General features: G+C 38.9%; 1 protein-coding gene and 1 long non-coding RNA gene across 2 annotated transcripts in view; one reads left to right on the forward strand and one right to left on the reverse strand.

Moving 5' to 3' along the window:
• The window catches only part of LOC309700493 (uncharacterized protein), a 2098293-nt gene that overhangs the window by 180388 nt on the left and 1902302 nt on the right, over nt 1-15603 (reverse strand). The window lies entirely within an intron of this gene.
• LOC309701466 lies at nt 10657-11886 on the forward strand. Its single transcript, XR_014275002.1, has 3 exons — nt 10657-11174; nt 11291-11394; nt 11497-11886. It is a non-coding gene; the product is annotated as an uncharacterized lncRNA (long non-coding RNA).

A 15603-nucleotide genomic window follows, 5' to 3' on the forward strand; every position in this document is an offset into this window, starting at 1 on the left:
TCATTTAATGCCAGTTGCCCTGTTTTTCTGTATGTCACTCATTCGCTTATACTTGGGCAAAAAGTACCAATTTGTACACTAGTATAGTGTATTTTTTCCCTCTATCTCTCTATGTCTGTCACACACAGAGACCAACACACAGACATGTATATGCTCATTATTGCTGTTCAAACTGATGGTCAAATTTCCAAGCACCACCTGAACGCCTCATCTGTTTTTAACCTATCACTGGACCAACTGTCGTCATTCCGCTTCGCTCTCTGCTGTGGTAAGTACAGTACACTCAGTACTGCAGTGTTTTGTTTTTATGATGGAAAAAATACATGTTTGACATTTAAACTCACATATCAAGTCCAACAGAGTTAAAAAGAATTCAAAGAAGAAAGAAAAAAGAATAACCTTCGCTATCATTTATATACGTTTATGATGTTTTGCTGTTAGCAGCAGTGCTAACGCTAGCTTCGATGCTAATGCTAGCAACAATGCTAATGCTAGCAACAATGCTAACGCTAGCTATAGTGCTAACACTAGCCTTAGCACTTGTTAACTGACAAAAATAATATTCCTGTGATATTTCTTGCCGGTCAGTGAGACAAAAGTAAGAAATGAGCTTTATTATTGCCATTGTGGCTCAGTTTTAACAGTAAGAGTGCTAGCGCTAGTAGCATTGCTAACGCTAGCTGCAATGCTAACGCTAGCTGCAATGCTAACGCTAGCTGCATTGCTAACACTAACTGAAGTGCTAATGCTAGCCGGAATGCTAGCGCTAGCAGCAATGCTAAGGCTAGTAACAGTCTACATAAGTGGCATAAGTGGCAATACTTCAGTTAATTAGTTTGAATTGTAAAATGGCTGCTGTATCAGTTGGTGTGCTATATTACTCTATAATTACCCTGCTGACTATAAGTTCAGTGTATCATGTCGTGTGGGCTTTGTATTTCTGTTAGTTGTCTGTACAGTGTTATCAGACTAACGTATTATTTCTCGTGTTACACTTTCAGGAACCTGACTGACACTGTGCTTTGCCTGGTAGGTGTGCACATACTGTAAGAGAAGTAGACCAAAATAATAAAATAATCTGACTAATATAAGATGTAAAGTGATGGGTTCAAACTTTGTGCTAGACCTTTTAAACACAATTTTATAATAAATACACATAAGTGCAGCTTAACAATTGGGCTAAAATATTTTTTTCGTACATTTTTGTAGTCACACTACATGTGATTAATTAATGATTCACTCAATCATATTTGTATTTAAAAATATTATTGCTGAATTTAATTAAATATTTATTCTTTTAAAAAGTGCCCAATTATGCAACTTTTTGCACATGGCAGCCGACAACAGTTTAGCTTGAATATTTGTTTTGTCCTTTTTCAGTAGTCACAATTAGTTCATACAATTACCATGTGATATAATTTTAATAAAATAATTTTTTTCTTGTTTTTTGTTCACAGTGTGCAGAAGAAGAACAAGGACCAGATCTCCAGTCTTCTCTCTCACATCCCAACCCCCCAACCCCTCTATCCTCTGTCCTGCTCCACCTATTGTCTCTGCCTTCTTTCCATCTGTATTTCACTCTGTGGTTTGTGAGAAATTTTGCCAAACCAACAATCCTTTTGCGGTTTGATTTAAAGCCGTGTCTCTCCTGCTCTGTCTGTTCTCTCTGCTAAATTTTCTCTCTACCTGTTTTTCACTCTTGGCTTGCTGCTGAAAAACGCCAAGCCAACAAAGCAATAAAGAGTGCATATTTTGCCTCAACCTATGAACAAACTGAACAAACAAAGAAAAATCTGCGGTTTGATTTAAAGCCGTGTCTCTCCTGCTCTGTCTGTTCTCACTGCTAAATTTTCTCTCTACCTGTTTTTCACTCTTGGCTTGCTGCTGAAAAACGCCAAGCCATTAAAGCAATAAAGAGTGCATATATTGCCTCTACCTGAGAACAAACTGAACAAACAAAGAAAACTAATTCACGGTTTGATTGTGATTTCCCAGCCGTGTCTCTCCTGCTCTGCCTGTTCTCTCTTCTAAATTTTCTCTCTACCTGTTTTTCACTCTTGGCTTGCTGCTAAGTTGTGCCAAGCCAATAAAGAGAGTGCATAATATTCTCTCAACTGAAGAACAAACTGTCAAACGAAAGACAACTGTTTAAGACAAATAAAAACAAATATAAAAACAAAGACAACATCTCCTGGTGTGTGCCACTCTTATCTTGTGAACAATTTTTCTAAAGACTAAGAAACACTTGCAGGTGTGTGAAAATGCCAAGGAAGCAGAAAAAGTCACAAGCTGCAAAACAACGCTGGAAAAAGTTTCATGAGTTTCACAGTGTACCAACATGTGAACAAGCTGAGTTTGATTTTCCTCAGAGCTCTGCAGAAGACAGTGTGTCTACAAAGACCAATTCTGACAGTGTCAAACAGGCAGGTCAACATGTTCCTGCACATGTACAACAGGTATCTTATGCTGATGCTGTAAAGAGTGGACTGCAGCATGAATTTAATGAACAACATGAGGTGTCATGTGACCCACAGGTGGGTTATGCTGATTTTTTGAAAAGAGGCTGTCACAGTGATGTGGCAGGACCATCTCATGCAGAAAGACTGAACCTTGAAAACCAGCCCTCTGTTATACATGTCTGTGCATCTCGCAGCCAGGCTCATCCTAAATATGGAGACTCCAGAAACAAGCAGTGCACATGTAACTCACTCACATTTCTTGCTTTCCTTCATGAGAATGAAAACATGACTACAGCTGACCTTAATCTGGTCTTGGATAAAGGTGATGTGATGTACAAAGAGGCCAAGAAAAGATTTCCTAAAAATATTCATTTGGCAACCGATGAGCTGCCAGACAAAGTTGATGCTCGCAGGTCTATGTATGATGTCGACATGACACAGCCTTCCCGGTATGGGACATTTGAAGAACCTCCAGAGGAGGCAGTAGATACCTTTCTGAGCTTAGAAGCAGGACTGAGCTGCCTGTTGTCAGATGTGCAGTATGCCTTACTGATTATGAGTGGATTGTGTATCGCAGTGTTCAGATCCACATCAGGCATATATGGTTTCTTTGACCCACACCCCAGAACACCCATTGGTCTTCCTCTACTACTACAGTCACGTAATCGTGGTACAGCTGTGATGCTGAAATTCACACTCCTCAGTGACATGATTAAGAGGCTCCAAGATTCTTATGAAATGATGGAGATATCACCCTCTTGTAACTATGAACTGAAGCCTGTGCAGTTCTACAGTATGAGCACAGTCAACCTGAGTGATACTATCACAGACACAGTCTGCAGACCAACAGCTGCCACTGCTGTGGCACCTACTCACTCTGATACAACTGTTGATGAAGCAAACCCCTCTACTCCAAGGAGAAACACAACCACTGATCCGACTGAAAATATCTTTTGTCAAATGTCCATTTGTACGCCACTGGTGAAACAAAAAGAAGTCCACATGACTCAGTTCACATCATATGAAGATCAGAATGAACCTCCTAATATACCAACTGAAGAACTATGCAGTGAATTAAGTTTCCTTCCATCAAGTGATGCTTTTTCATGTCAATCAAATGCTGCCATAACAAATGTTGCTGCCTGTGACCTTTCTGATATAGTTTTACAAAAAGTGAAAAAAGTTAATAAACAACAAAGGCAAAAAAGGAAAAGAAGATTAATGGCATCAGAGAAACCCAGAAATCAGAGAAAAGAAAACCAAAAAAGGAAAGAACGACAAAAGTATGCTTCAAATAAAGATTACAAAGAAAAGAAAAAATCTTGCACAAGCGAGACATATAAAAACAATCCTGAAGTTAGACAAAAACAACAACAGTATATGAAAAGACGTTACTGTGAAAATGATGAATTCAGACAGAAACAACAGCAATATATTAGAAGACGTTACTGTGAAAATGATGAATTCAGACAGAAACAACAGCAATATATTAGAAGACGTTACTGTGAAAATGATGAATTCAGAAAGAAACAAAAACAATATGTTAAAAAACGTTTTTCTGAGAATGCTACAGTTAGAAAGAAACAACAACAATATATTAAAAGACGCTACTGTGAGAACGATGAATTCAGAAAGAAACAACAACAATATATTAAAAGACGCTACTGTGAGAACGATGAATTCAGAAAGAAACAACAACAATATATTAAAAGACGCTACTGTGACAATGCTGAATTTAGACAAAAACAAAAAAACTATATCACTAAAAGGTATCAAGAAAACCCTGAATTCAGAGAGAGACAGAGATCTCGAGTGACTCAGCGTTATGCATGTGATAACGCATTCAGAGTAAGACACAGACAACTAATGAAACAACTAATGCGAGACAGGTATCAAAGTAATCTTGCATTCAGGATTATGCACAACATGAGATGTGCAATGAAAATAAAAAGGAAATACAGATGGGTGAACAGACAAACCCAAGAGAGTGACAACAGTGTGATCAACGAGGCCATATCTGTGTTCAAATCACAAATCAAAGCTGGACCATCATACCCATGTACTGTATGCTTCAAGGCTTCATTTCCAAACCAAGTGCGACCCTGCACAAGGTCAAAGTATGTCAAAAACCCACATGTGGTTGCAACATGTTTGACTGGAAGATTTGTTCATGTTTGTGATGAAAACTGCAGAAATGAGCAGTGCAATGTTCCCGATGAGAGAAAGAGAGAGTGGATTTGTCACACCTGCCACGATCATCTTAAAAATGGATCCATGCCAGCGCTTGCTGTTGCCAATAAACTGGATCTTGCTGATACTCCACCTGAACTGTCTGATCTCAACATACTGGAGAGACATCTCATAGCCAAGTGTATACCATTTGCCAAGATCATTCCTCTTCCCAAAGGCAGACAAAGAGCAATTAGAGGAAATGTGGTCTGTGTCCCATCAGAGGTACAGGAAACTGTTGAAGCATTGCCTCGATTAAGAATTAATTCTCAGGTCATGAGAATAAAACTGAAGAGACGCTTGTCTTACAAAGGTCATCAGCTGTTTCAGACTGTAAGCTGGTCTAAACTTGTGCAAGCACTGCATAAACTCAAGCAGATTCATCCACAGTATAAGGATGTGAGCATCAGAGATGATGCTGAGCTGTGTGATCCAACACTTCCTGATGAAGATGATGATGATGATGAAAACATGAATGAGGACGATTATGATGAGGCTGATTTAATGGAAATTGACAGCTGTGAGAAAAATGCACTGAGTGAAGCACAAAATATAAATGAACAGGACATTGACATGTTACCCTGTGATGGTGAACAATCGCATGAACAGATGAGAGATGATTCAGAGCAAGCAGATGGACTGACTAATGGTGGTTTTGCACTCGAGTCCTGTTTGCAGCCCCCTGATGTGGCTGAGGAGATATTATGTTTCAGTGAAGGAATCTACTCTGTTGCTCCTGCAGAGAGAAACAATCCAATAAGTTTTTTCAAAACACCTAAACTGGAGGCCATGGCCTTCCCTGTGCAGTTTCCTACAGGCCAAAACACACTTGATGAAAGAAGGCTGATCAAAGTATCCCCCAGTGGGTATTTCAAATCAAGACTTTTCTGCATTGATGATCGTTTTGCCAAAGACACAAACTATTTATTCTTTGCACAGTTTGTGACTGAAATACACTTGGCTACATCCAGCATGACAGTGCAGTTAAGGAAGGCAAAGCCTCTGACCAGAGATGGTAGAAAAATAACCTCAGGCATGTTACAAGATAAACATGAGGTGGAGAAACTGGTGCGAAATAAAGATGCAGTGAGATTCATGCAGCCTCTGAGAGGAACCCCAGCCTATTGGGAGAAAACAACAAGAGATCTTTTTGCCATGATCAGACAGTTGGGAACTCCCACGTTCTTTTGCACATTTTCAGCTGCTGAAATGCGCTGGCCTGAAGTGATCGAGGCAATAACAAGGCAGCAAGGTGAACAAGTGAATTTTGAAGGACTCGACTGGTCAGCAAAGTGTGACATCCTGAGAAGCAATCCTGTCACAACAATGCGCATGTTTGACAAGAGAGTTGAAGCATTATTCAGAGATTTACTCTTATCTCCCGCAGAGCCACTTGGCAAAGTCATTGACTACTTTTACAGAGTTGAGTTTCAGCACAGAGGAAGCCCACACATACACTGCCTCCTGTGGGTAGAAGGTGCTCCTGTGTTTGAGGAGGATGATGAGCAAACTGTTCTTGATTTTATAAACAAATACATCACAGCTCAGCTGCCTGATCCACATAAACAACCTGAACTGTACAAAAAAGTAACAGAAGTGCAAAAACACAGTAAGAACCACACAAAGACGTGCTTTAGGAGTTTAAGCTCCGGGTGCCGTTTTGGTTTTCCCAAACCACCCTGCAATGAGACAATGATCACAAGACCCAGTGAGGATGATGCACTGGAAGTAGAAACGGCAAAGAACAAGCTCAGACCACTGAACCAGCTGCTGAATGAACCTGAAACTGCTTCCATGAGTTTAGAGCAGCTCTTGGAAAGATGCAAGTTGACACATGCAGAATATGAGAGATACCTGAATAAAATGAACATGAGGAGTACGATCATACTAAAGCGTGATCCAAAAGACTCTTGGATAAACGGCTATAATCCACATCTGCTTGAAGCCTGGAACAGTAATATCGACATAAGCTTTGTTTTAGATGCTTTTGGTGCTGCAAATTATTTAATGAAATATATATCAAAAAAAGAGGGCGGGCTATCTGAGTACCTGAAAACTGTCATTGAGAACTCCCATAAGGACAGTGTAAATGAGTGCGATGAAATGAGAGCCGTCATGCAGGCATATTCAAAGAAGCGAGAGATCAGTGCACAGGAGTGTGTTGCTCGTGCATGTGGTCTTCACATGAAGCAATGCTCACGTGCTGTAATATTCATTCCAACTGATGATAATCCTGTGAAAATGAGTCGTCCCCTGTCAGTTCTGGACAACACAACACCTGAGTCTTCCAATGTTTGGATGACATCTTTGAATGACAAATACAAAGCCAGACCTGAAACACCAGAGTATGAGGAGATGTGCATGGCAGACTTTGCTGCTACTTGCAGGATTGTCTATGGCCAACAGAAAAAAGGTAAAGATGTTTTGCCCCTTCTCAATGAGATGGGGTTTGTGCAAAGGCGCAAAAACAATAAGCCTGCTATCATCAGATTTCACCGCTGCTCACAAGAAAAACATCCAGAGCAATATTACGGAAGACTGCTTAAACTGTACCTTCCTCATCGTTCAGACCACGAACTGAAAACACCATCGTTGCCAACCTATCAGGCTTTCTATGGTGCTGGCTGTGTACAGCTACCAGGTACTGATCGTCTTGAGTACGTGCAACACATTGTCAAAAGAAATAGAGAAAAATATGAGAAAAACAGTGAGGAGATCGAGAGCGCTGTTGAGGAATATGAGCAGAACAGAGGTGTGACTGACGAATGGTGTAATCTGGCACCTGAATCAGATCTCGTAAGGTTGCCACTTGTCGAACAAGAAAGAGAGCGAGACAATGAAAATGAACAGGAAGATGTGCCCGACTACAGCCGTCAGGCTGATGCTTCAACAGAAGTCAGAGCCATCAGGGAACCCCCTGCTATTGATCCCACATTGTTACGTCAGATGTTTCAGAATCTGAACAAGAAGCAAGCCTGCATATTTTATGCAGTTAGAGACTGGTGCATTAAAAGAGTCTGTGCTCTAAATCCAGAGCAGTTTTTCTTTTATATTAATGGTGGTGCTGGAACAGGAAAATCACATCTTATCAAATGCATCTACTCAGAAGCATCTAAGATACTGAGCAAAGTGCCCAGATATGCAGACGACGTTGACATATCAAAACCCACCGTCCTGTTAACTGCTTTCACTGGGACTGCAGCTTTTAACATTTCTGGAACAACACTGCATTCTCTTCTCAAGCTGCCTAGAAGCTTAAAACCTCCCATTCAGGGACTTGGCAATCAGCTGGATGAAGTCAGATCAGAACTTTTGAATGCTGAAATAATCGTCATTGACGAAGTGTCTATGGTGTCAAGACATCTGTTTGCATATGTAGATGCAAGACTCAAACAGATCAAAGGGACTCGGAGACCCTTTGGAGGCATGTCAGTCATTGCTGTCGGAGACTTCTATCAGCTACCCCCAGTGCGACAGTCTAAACCTCTCTGTGTGCACGACCCGTCTGAGATCGACCTGTGGCGGGAGCATTTTCAGATGATCACTCTGACTGAGATTATGCGTCAGAAAGATGATGTTGTCTTTGCAGAGATGCTGAACAGAATTCGTGTGAAAGGAAAGTTGGATGAGCTTTGCGAAGCAGATAGAAATTTGTTGTCACAGGCCATAACTGAACCAGCCCTTTGTCCAACTGATGCGTTGCACATTTTTGCAACTAATAAAGAAGTGGATGCACACAACTCTGCAACACTGGCTCTGCTCCACACTCATATCATTGACATCCATGCAGATGATTATAGAAAAGATCCTAGAACTGGCAGAATGGCACTTCAAGACAGACCATTGAAAGGAGGTAAAAACGAGTTACCAGACACACTGAAAGTTGCAGAAGGAGCTCGTGTCATGCTCACCAGAAACATTGACATACAAAATGGTTTGGTTAATGGAGCTTTTGGAATACTACTTAGAGTAGTTCACTCTGAAAACGACCAACACATCATCAAGCTTGGACTTAAAATGGATAATGAGACATCTGGAAAGAATAACCGCACACCAGCAGACGACATGGTGTACATTGAGAGAGCAGAGGAGAATCTGAAGCAGAAAGGAGTGGTACGAAGACAGTTCCCAGTGAAGCTGGCCTTTGCATGTACAATACATAAGGTACAGGGTATGACAACTACATCAGCTGTTGTCTCTCTTAAGAGCATTTTTGAGCCCGGCATGGCCTACGTAGCTGTCAGTAGAGTGACGTCTCTCAGTGGACTGTATCTTCTTGATATGGAAGAGAAAAAAATATTCACCAACCCAGAAATCACTGCAGCGCTTGAGAACATGAGACAAGCCAACCTTGATGACATGATGCCTCTTCTACACGTGAGGCAAACACTGAGCAGGTCAGAGGTTTTCACCATTGTTCATCATAATACAGAGGGACTGCCAGCTCACATTAATGACATCAAAAGTCACCATGAATTGTGTCTAGCAGATGTTTTGTGCCTAACAGAAACACACCTGCGGGGCTCTTTTGTCGCAGAGAGTCTCCACTTGGAAAATTACAATTTGTTCAAACGCAACAGACACCTGTCCTACACAAACTTTCCCCAGATGGCAAACAGAAGTGGTGGTGGAGTTGCTGTTTATGTGAAAAGTGACATTCAAGTGCATGAAAAACAGTACATTCATAATGTAACTGACCTTGAATTTCTGGCTTTAAAGGTTGAAGCACCAGTCAGTGCTCTGATTGCAGTTGTGTACAGACCTCCAGACTACACTCTGAGGCCATTCCTGAAAAACCTGGTAAGCCTATTAGACTCATTGGAGATCATGGACTGTCATCCCATCATAGTTTGTGGTGATTTTAATGAGAATGTTTTATCCAGTGCAAACAAACCAATCATGGAGTTGTTTGAGTCTAGGGGATACGCACAGGTCATCACTGCCCCTACCACAGAGAAGAACACACTGCTTGACCTAATTTTCATTTCTCAGTCAGATCGATGTCTCCATTCTGGAGTCATGAAGACATACCATAGTTACCATGACCCAGTATACTGTGTATTGTCCTGTGATGATTCATGATCTAGATCTTTGAATACAGTAAGTAATTTCTATATTTTTGAATGACTTAAGAAAGTAGAGCGATATTTAAAAGTTGACGCTCTGCATTGCAGTATAATGGTTGAATTGTTTACATAAAATACAATTACATGAATTAAGTAATGATATCAGTAAAAGATGACAATTTTATTTATTACAGAAAATCTAAAATTCACTAACAGTAACCTATAAATGTCAGAAAAATCAAATATAGCAGTTTGAAACGAACAGTGTAGGCATATCCTCTCTGCAGCCAGGCTTCAACATCCTGCCAGGCTGCCCCAGTCTCACTGTGGCTGGGAGGGAGGGAGGGTGGACCAGAGGATTGCCTACACAACACATAAATGTTCAACAGCTTCTTCATTGTTTCTGAGTGAACAATAATGACTAAAGGTTGCTTTTTAAAAAAACAAACAAACAAACAAACAAACAAACAAACAAACCTAATTACAGCAATAATGACAGTTAAGCCACTTTATGTGTGCCTCTATTTTGAAATACTATTTACAAAAATATTATTATTTTGGTTTGTTATAAACTTTAAACTTTTTCAAAAGTACACAATTATATTTTTGGACAAATTTTTCTATGAAACATAAATTTTTATGAGCTTTTATCATGTTTCTGGCCAGTGCAATCATCAGGGTGGGTCTGGGTTGATAACTGCACATTTCTGGCCAGAAATGTTTCAGCAGTGTTACATATGTAGTGCATATGTTACACTTGCTTTCTGTTACCAGCTGATACCCTACATTTGTATAGACATTTGATGGTGTGAGGTTGGGGAGTTGAGTGGGAGGGGGGGGGGGAGGGTACGGTGGGAGTTGAGGGGGGGGGGGGTTTCCTTTCCTGTTAGGTTTCCTTTGTTTTTCTTTTTTTTTCTTTTTAAGAGAGACACAGTCCTCCTGTGTCTTCTCCAATCTTCACATGTAAAATCCAACAATGTGAAGCACATAGCAGCCAGAAACTGTAATGCCACAGATCAGAGAAACTTCATCATCACCATCTTCATCGCCATACGATCAGAGCGTGAGACTTCACATCTGGAGCACAGGAGAGATTCTGTGATAAGTCTTCCTTCTAGCTTGTCCCACAAGCAGTCGGTGAGATTTACTAACAACAAAAAGGGTTAATGACATTATTTCCATGAAAACATGTATTCATTCTTTGTGAAGTGTTTAAATTGTGTTTTCACTTGACCTTAGGAGTGTTAGAGTGTATTGTAATGTCTGTACTCAGGTGTTTCCCTCTGTGATCCATCCCCTTCAGAGCCGAGACACTCAGGACTGAACAGACTGCACAGTTTCTGTGACTGAGCCTCCAAAACACCTTCTTTGAAACCACTCATGATAGAAGGGCTTCATATTTGCAGCAGCACTACTACAGGTATTCAGTTTATTACAGGATGTGTTTGTTTCTTAGGACCAGCTCTGAGTGCACACTACCTAACATATACACCTTTCTGTTTATTACAAACCAACTACTCTGGATCATATGGCCAGTTGGCAGGAATGTTGCTGCAGGAAAACATCCCTGGAGATCACCATCATTGTCAGACTGACTGTGCCTCCTCTGTGCAGTGTCAAGATCCTCCCTAAATGAGTGTGTAAGTTAACATTTTCATTATTTTATTCCCTTTGACAAGACAAGTATCACTGATATTTACATTTACAACTACATATTCCTGTTTTCTGCTCTTCTTTTAAAGTCCTCAGCTATCCTGCTTCTGTGCTGCTTGCCACACATCAAACACTGGCCGGATGACAGGGAGGATCCACTCTGAAGTCACTGGACATGATGAGGATCATATGGGACTTCATAGTTTCACAGAAACGTTGTGCTCTGTGATTACAGGTTTTAAATGGACATAATGACTGCCTCTCTCTGATCAACAGGCTAAAGGATTGTTGTCATTGTTAGTGCTCTGTACAATGTATGCTTATTTAGTATTTCATCACAGAGCAAACCTTTATTTATTTAACATATTTTTATTTTGTTTTAATGTTGAATTAACTGTGGGGATTTTTTTAAGTGGGCACTCGGGATGTCATATGACCAGAAATGTGGTAACTGGAATTCAACGTTATGGAAGAAAAAATGTGCTAAGAACAAAACACACACAAAACCCCCCAAGAAAATTCAAATTCATTCCATGTAATCCAATCTAAAACATTTTAAACTGCTGAACAGCAACACAAACAGTGTTAAAAAACAGTGTTAACAGAATGATTATGATGATTTTGTACCAAAGTTTCAGGTCACATGGCACACCTAGTGTGTAGTGTGGGGTATCAGCTGGTAAGTATAGGGTTTTTTTCATATTTGTGTACTTAGAGTTTAGATAGATAAAGCCTTGTGTATAATAATTAGTCATAACCACAACTCAAAGTCAGGGACTAACTAATTTTGGGACTTTGTGTCTGAGCCCAGGTTAAAACACTGTGTAAAAAAGCATTTAGTGGCATGGCTGAACAATGCTGTAAACTATTGATACTTATTTATCCATGTTCACAAAAAGGACTAATGTGTTTATTTGATTATTTGCACGTGTTAAACTGTGTCACCACCTTAGGCTTTCATTTGAGTTTACTCAAAAATCTCTATACAGTTCTCTTTTACCACTGTGTGGACTCTGTTTACATTAAAACATAAAGAAGAATGAGTAATAAAAAGATGTGTAGACAGATTAAGTAGGACGATAGAAACAGCTGTTCAGCCATGTTCTAAGAAACCAACACAATTTAAAGGTTCAGGATTGTGGTTTTAAAAGTTGAATTTTCATGTATTTCATATCTTGCTTATTATTTTTTATTTAGTTATTTAATTTAGTTATTTTTATTTATTCTACTAGTCCTTTTCAGAAAGAAGCTGTAAAATATGACTTAAGATTTTTATGTTATTTTCTATGACATACAAAACAAATTGATGTATGTAATACTATTAAACATGATATACACATGTGTATATGTCTGAAAAACATTATGCTGTATATTAAAGTTTGCATTTTCTCCAGAATTTTTGTTCATCTTTTAAGTTCATTTCAGTTAGAAGAATTTGAACTTTTAATATTCATTCAGAGATTTTCTGACTCTAAATTTTCTTTTGTCATTACTCATTTTTTTTATTATTTACATTTTAAACATGTTTAGCTTTTTTCCAACTTCTTCTGTGTGAACATCAGCTTTCAAAAGTTCTGCACTTTTGTTTTCACTTTAAAAATTCTGTATTTTCCAGCTCATTCAGAATTTTTAACTTAACATTCAGTAATTAATTCATTTCAGTGCATACATTCAGATTCAAGCATTCACACTGCAGTTTCTTCAGAAAATGCACTTTCTAGTTATTATTATTATCTATTCCGTACGTTTTTTGAAAGCCTACTCCTTCAAAACCGTTCAACTTAGAAAAACCATTCAAACACCATTAGATTCCTATTCTTTTGGACAACATTGCTTCTATTTTTTCTCATTTTTAACATTTATATTTTTAATTTTATTCAACTTTTTTCAACAAAAATTTATAATGTATTTCAATGGGGAGACCCTTCAAATTCTCATTCAACTTCCTCCTCTTTAAACTGTATCTACTTCCACATACATTGACATAGAGCCACCATTCAAACTTTAAAACGAAGACAAGACATTCAACTATTCAACTTGTATTTATCTTTTCAATATCTATTATACTTTTTCTTCAGTTCCAGTTTAAGTTTCATGATGTTTTTTCACCCGTTTCAGAGTTTATAATGGGTGTGTATGGGACGGAATGTTGGGGCTAGAGTGAGGCAGCTCAACTGCTAGAGTGAGAGGAGCAAAAAAATTAATCTTAAAATCTTTTTTAAAACTGCTGCTGTGTCCACAGCGTTTGCTCTACAGGTATGATTTTACCCTCAAAACGTAGCCATGGCTGTCCTCTTTCATCCAATGTGTTTACTATTGTCCTAGGTGTTACGGTTCTTTCATAAATGTCACCAATGCACAGCCTCCTCCCTCCAACTCTTCCATAGACTCTAATGTTAAAACGGCTCAGAAGGTTGGTTTGAAAATCAGAAGAGCATGGTGTTTTTACACTGTCACCACGTCCATATAATAAACTCCACAGGCATGAAAACTGAGAATTAGGTAGAGTGGACATTGCTGCCGCTCACGGTGAAAGAATTTCGTCAATACGACCTATACTTTTCATTTGGGAGCGATTTGTTTCGGCCTGACTTTTCTGTTCATTTTAAGCAGCAAAAGTGAGGCGCATGTCTGTGTACGTGTGTATGGAGCCATTGGGTGCAGTCACTATAGCAACCAGGCTCACACCTGCCTGCTTAATGAGCTCTGCCTGCCACTGTCCCAAGATTCATCTTAAGCACTTCTCTTTCAACTGCTGCTGTGTCCACAGTGTTACAGCCATCATTTTACCCTCAAATTGTCGCCATTATTGTTCTCTTTCCAACATCTTGTCTTTCAAAGCTCAGGCATTTAAACTTTTTAAACTGTGTGGATCAAAGTGGAGGGATCACATTTGAGTCATTCAGTGATTCAAAGAATATGACCTTTTAATATTCTTTCAGATGTTTTCTGACTCTAAATGTTCTTTTCTCATTTCTTAGGTTTTTCTAATTTACAATTAAAACATTTTCAGCTTTTTTCCAACTTCTTCTTCTGTGTAACCTTCAGCTTTTAGCAGTTCAGCACTTTTGTTTTCAGGTTAAATTCGGGGTTTTTTTTTTATCTCATTCAATATTTAGTGTGAATGCTTGAAAAGCATTCACAGTATTGTTATTCTAATCTTTATTGTGTGGATGCTTTAAGCATCCACACTATTGAGTTCCTGTTTCTCTTTATTCTTTATTATTATTCTAGTTGCTTCCGTACACTTTTTGGCACTTAACTACTTCCACAATTTTCAGCCGATTTTCACCGTTCAAATTTTAAACTATTCTGCTATTTCTGCTAATTTACGCTACGATTTTTGCTATTTTTAACTATTATACTTTTTAAAATATTAAGCTTTTTTCCTTTAATTTGTCCCATTGAAATGAATGGGAAACTTCTGCAATTCTGCTAAAATTTGCTTGTTTTTGAAACTTAACTACTTCCTCATATTTTCACCTAGAACAACCATTCAAACTTTAAAATGTTCATAAATTATTGGGCTATTCAGGTATGATTCAGCTTTTTCAAATCTTTTACTGTTTTACTTTTATGCCTCTTAAAGTTTTGAGTTGCAAAATTGTGATTTTTCACAAAATACATGCGTTGTTATGGTTGCTATGCTCTTGGCTTCCAGTGTGCCACTGAAGGTTTTGCAATTTTCACTTCATGTCCGAACAACTTCTTGCTACTTGCTCAATTTTCACTCAACTTCCACAAATTATACATCAAAACGTAGGTATTTTTGCTGGCTTTCAGAAAATGTCACTATCATTGTTGTGGGATTTATAGAATTTTTGCAAATCTCCTCAGACCAACACAAGGTCTCAAAACTCTCCATATAAAGTCAATGGAGAGCTTGTTCAAAATCATCGCTGGATTTCTGTAATGAGAGGCATATTCGAATCGTCATATCTCCTTAACGAAGCGACTTTAAGACATGAGGCTTGTCCCCGAATATCTTCAGACACCCCTGACGCTCACAATTCAAGAATTTCTTTCTCACCTATTACCGTTCTGAAATGAGTTGGACTTGTTTGAGGGTAGGAAATTCGTCCTTCGCTCAGATTTCTTCAGATTTCAAACTGTGGAAATGAACCACTTTTTTCTCTCGTCATAACTTTTTGTTGGATTTCCACAGAGACCTGAAAATTTCCATGATTGTTCACCAA

The sequence above is a fragment of the Aulonocara stuartgranti genome (genome assembly GCF_965226115.1).
Source record: "Aulonocara stuartgranti genome assembly, chromosome: 3".
Taxonomy (NCBI): Eukaryota; Metazoa; Chordata; class Actinopteri; order Cichliformes; family Cichlidae; genus Aulonocara; species Aulonocara stuartgranti.